We start from the raw sequence: 5339 nt of genomic DNA, 5'->3' as shown, positions 1-5339 counted from the left end.
TTCCGGTTAGAAACAACACGGAGACCAAGAAATGAACACAAATGGCGAGAGATATTACTATACCAATAATTCTCAAGAGGTGGTAAAATTACCACGACATTCTTGACACAAAAGGTGGTAATATTCCAAGGTAAAGAAGGACAAATGCTGGATAGCAAGGAACTCAAGGTATACACAAAACATGAACAAGTTTGTGTTGGAGGGAAGGCAATAAAGTGGCCGATGATAACACAAATCATCGGGGCAAGGATGGTATTTCTCATCATGAATTCAGTAGATACCCTTGAAGAGCTAGAATGCTTATGATTAAAATTAGCACGATAATGATGTATCCGTTCAGGCTAGGGCAGACATGGAGTATTAAACTTGTAAGCGATGAAGATCTCTAATCCTCGTTGAATCGCAGTGCAGACTCGATTCCGTTATCGGTATCCTTGAGTGTTTCATAACTCAAGGCCCGTGAAAAATTGGAGTCCGTGAGAATATAATACCTGATGAAGAACTCATAAGAGGTTATGCAGTTCCATGATAATCTCGAGATACCAGGGGGGTAATGCTCGACGACAGATCAAAGTAGAGATTGGACTAGGGTATTGCTCTGCAGAAGACAAATGCTTAAACTTGCACGAGAAATGTTATTTAAAGGAGAACATGGTCAGAACCACGATTGCAAAAGGCCAGATCCCAGATATAATATGAACTTATACCAAGGGAGTAATTAATTTAAGAGAAGCTTTAATGATAAGATCTACATCGTGTCCATGGGCATGAACACAAAGTTCAAGGTCGACTCCCACTTCTCCAATGCATAACCTTTCATTCACTTCTCGCGTTCGATGAAGTTGCAGTGTTGAAATTTTATCTGGCGAAGCACCAGAAGAGTATGACTCGTGAAAACTTCCGGGTTCACACGGTTTAGAGAAGGCATATGTTCAACCCATAGGGGCTTCTTAGAAACATATACCACAAGTTTCAAGAGTAACTAACACAAGTCCGAAAACAGAGCATGGTTGACAAAGCAGAGGATACAATTTACCAAAGGCATTATGTCCCCGTGGAAAGGCTCACAAGGTTATTGAATATGAAGGACGGGGTCAGATGAAATCCAACAATGGATCGAGCAATCCACAACGGAGCTGATGTGAGTATCGGTACTCAATCAGACGAAGAAAGAATGCACGGTTATCATTTTATAGAACATCTGAATAATTCGAGGTTTAGATACCAAAGGAATTATGATGTCCAAAACAAGGGATCAGAAGTAGACGCTCTGATCAAGAATGGATCAATTGAATATACCAGAGGCACAATCGACGACAGATAATTTGGTCGAGAACCAGCTCATGTTCAAAATGACGTCTGAGCCGGAAAGATAATCCTAGGACTCGACTGATGATTGTGAACATTCGCACTCATATTGAATCAACAGACTCAAAATGATAATGACAAGGGATGCCATTAAGATTACGAGACTTATGGGATTAACCATAATGCAAGCAAGCAAGAATTTCAGGAGCAATAGGTTGCTGAGGATCTTCGGAAGACCGAATGGTATTTCGAAGAATTTTGTGAACTGCATGAATATCTGGGGATGAGCGGATACTCGATATCTTATAATAACAAGATCGACTGGGAATAAAATTAAGCACGACAGGTCTAAATACTTGTCCATAGGGATATTTCGGTGGTAGGGAATTGCAAAAGCAACGGCATAAGGTTTCGGGAGAACATCAGAGAGTATTGTCAGAATCTTCTGTTGAAGCAGTCGATCATCTGGCCTGAATGGGGCTCTCCCGGAGGAAGTATTTTCGAGAACCTAAAGTTAGATTTTAGTCAAATCATTTAACCCGAATAGAAGAGAGATCAGAGTCCCAGAGTAAGGATCGAGGAGTAAAAGATCCTAATACCACCCAATGGCGACGTGTGCCCGTAAGGCACACAGCCATGTTAGTAAAAGTTTTGCAATGTCTAGACTCGACTTCGGCCAAGGAGTGTGGAAGGGGGATTCCTACAGGCAGTCGGCTCTGATACCAACTTGTGACGCCCCCGATTTGACCGTACACTAATCATGCACGCAAATGTGTACGATCAAGATCAAGGACTCACGGGAAGATATCACAACACAACTCTACAAATAAAATAAGTCATACAAGCATCATATTACAAGCCAGGGGCCCCGAGAGCTCGAATACAAGAACTCGATCATAGACGAGTCAGCGGAAGCAACAATATCTGAGTACAGACATAAGTTAAACAAGTTTGCCTTAAGAAGGCTAGCACAAACTGAGATACAAATCGAAAGAGGCGCAGGCCTCCTGCCTGGGATCCTCCTAACTACTCCTGGTCGTCGTCAGCGGGCATCACGTAGTAGTAGGCACCTCCGGTGTAGTAGGAGTCGTCGTCGAAGGTGGCGTCTGGCTCCTGGGCTCCAACATCTGGTTGCGACAACCAGGTAGAAGGGATAGGGGGAAAAGAGGGAGAAAGCAACCGTGAGTACTCATCCAAAGTACTCGCAAGCAAGGAGCTACACTACATATGTATGCATTGGTATCAATTGGAATAAGGATATTGTATGTGGACTGAACTGCAGAAAGCCGGAATAAGGGGGGATAGCTAGTCCTTTCGAAGACTAAGCTTCTGGCAGCCTCCGTCTTGCAGCATGTAGAAGAGAGTAGACTGAAGTCCTCCAAGTAGCATCGCATAGCATAACCCTAACCGATGATCCTCCCCTCGTCGCCCTGTGAGAGAGCAATCACCGGTTGTAACTGGCACTTGGAAGGGTGTGTTTTATTAAGTATCCGGTTCTAGTTGTCATAAGGTCAAGGTACAACTCCAAGTCGTCCTGTTACCGAAGATCACGGCTATTCGACTAGATTAACTTCTCTGTAGGGGTGCACCACATAACCCAACACGCTCGATCCCATTTGGCCGGACACACTTTCCTGGGTCATGCCCGGCCTCGGAAGATCAACACGTCGCAGCCCCACCTAGACCAACAGAGAGGTCAGCACGCCGGTCTAAACCTAAGCGCCCAGGTGTCTGGGCCCATCGCCCTTAGCACACCTGCACGTTGCGTGGGCGGCCGGAAGCAGACCTAGCCTAGTGGTGTTCCAGTCCAATCCAGCACGCGCCGCTCCGTTGCTGACGTCACGAAGGCTTCGGCTGATACCACGACGTCGAGTGCCCATAACTGTCCCCGCGTAGATGGTTAGTGCGTATAGGCCAGTAGCCAGACTCAGATCAAATACCAAGATCTCGTTAAACGTGTTAAGTATCTGCGAACGCCGACCAGGGCCAGGCCCACCTCTCTCCTAGGTGGTCGGAACCTGCCTTGTCGCTCCGCCTCAAAGATCCACTCGCGGGTGCTCCTACGAGCCGACCCGTCTTTAATCACCACATGTATCATGTATAAAGTAAATAGTATATACCCGTGATCACCTCCCGAGTGATCACGGCCCGATAGTATAGCACAACAGAGGGACAAGAATGTAGGGCCACAGATGGAAATACTAGCATCCTATACTAAGCAAGTAGGATTGCAGGTAAAGGTATCAACAGTAGTAGCAAGGACAGGCTATGCATCAGGATAGGAATAACGAAAACAGTAACATGCTACACTACTCTAATGCAAGCAGTATAGAGGAGAGTAGGCGATATCTGGTGATCAAGGGGGGGGGGGCTTGCCTGGTTGCTCTGGCAAGAGAGAGGGATCGTCAACTCCGTAGTCGTACTGGGTAGCAGCGGCGTCGGTCTCGGTGTCTAGCGAGAGAAGAGGGGGAAGAAACAATAAATATTTAAGCAAACAGATGCATAGCGATGCATGACATGACAAGTATCGGTGCTAGGGGTGCCCTAATGCGGTATGAGGTGATACCGGTGAAGGGGGGAAACATCCGGGAAAGAATCCCCGGTGTTTCACGTTTTCGGGTAGAGGAGCCGGAGGGGGAAAGTTGCGAGTTTGCTATGCTAGGGATGCGTGGCGGACGAACGGGCTGCGTATCCGGGTTCGTCTCGTCGTTCTGAGCAACTTTCATGTTAAAAATAATTTAATCCGAGTTACGGATTAAAAGTTATGATTTTCTAAGGATTTTATTAATTTCTGGAATTTAATTAATTATTTAATTTAATTCAAAAATTTATTAATGACATCAGCATGATGTCATGCTGACGTCAGCAGTCAACAGAGTTGGCTGGTCAACCTGACCAGTGGGTCCCACTGGTCAGTGAAGCATATTAATTAAACAGGTTAATTAAACTAATCACAATTAATTAGGGGGGGTGGGCCCCACTGTCATACTAATTATTTAGCTAATTAACAGTAGTTAATTAAGTTAATTAATCTTTAGGTTAATTAATCTTAATTGGTTAATTTAATAATAATTAATTAAGTTAATTAATTAGTTAATTAATTAATTAATTAATTTCATTTTTTTTATTAAACCGTTCTAGGGCTAGGCCCACTTGTCATTGGCCCACAGGGGCTTATCGGGCGCCGGATGCAGGGCACAGCCCGAACGGGCGATGGAGCCCCCAGGGTGTTGGCGCGGGCGTCCGATGCCGGGCGCCAGAGCAGGGGGATGCCGGTGGTAGGGGGTCGCGGTCGCTGGGCCAAGTACACGCGGCTGGGCGCATCCACGGCGTGGCAAGAGGCGGCCAAGGCGGGCGGGCAGAGAGGAGGCCGCGTCCCGGGGCGGCAACAAGTGCGGGCGGGCGGAACGGGGCGAGGCACGACGCGGCGAGCAGAAGGCGGGCCCGGCGCGCTAGCAGCGAGCGGAGGCGGAGCGAAACGGCGACGTGGGCGAGCGCGCGCGGGCGTAGTGCAGCAGCAGTAGTCCGCGGGAGCGGGCGCGCGATGGCGCTGCAGGGGCAGGGGCGGTGCCGGGGGCGCGCGCGCGGGGTCGAGCGGGCTCGGCCGGGGCCGTGATGGCCACGAGCAGGAGCCCGGGCGGCGGCGACTGCGCTAGCGGCAGAGATGGCGAGCACGGCGGGGAGGGAAAAAGAGGCCGGGGTTGGCCTCACCGTGATTCGTTGGGAACGGGGCAGCGGGGGTCGGGGTGGTGGTCGGAGACGTCGGCGTCAACGTAGACGAAGCAGACAGGCGAGGGAGCGCTCCGGGGAGGCCGGAGTCGATGGCGGCGTGCGGCGGCCCGAGGTGGAAGCCGAGCACGAAGCGGCGTCGTTGGGGCGGCCCCCCTCCCGATCCAGCGGAATCGGGCAGAGGAGCGCGGAGGAGCGCGTCGTCTGGGACGGTGGCCGATAACGGGGCTCGAGGCGGCGGCGGCGTCCGGCGAGGGCCACGGGCGACGAAGGTGGGGCGGGCGTGAGCACCCCGATCCCGA

The sequence above is a fragment of the Triticum urartu genome, chromosome 1A (genome assembly GCF_056163025.1).
Source record: "Triticum urartu cultivar PI428250 chromosome 1A, HENAU_Tu73, whole genome shotgun sequence".
NCBI lineage: Eukaryota > Viridiplantae > Streptophyta > Magnoliopsida > Poales > Poaceae > Triticum > Triticum urartu.
This window is presented reverse-complemented; position numbering follows the sequence as displayed.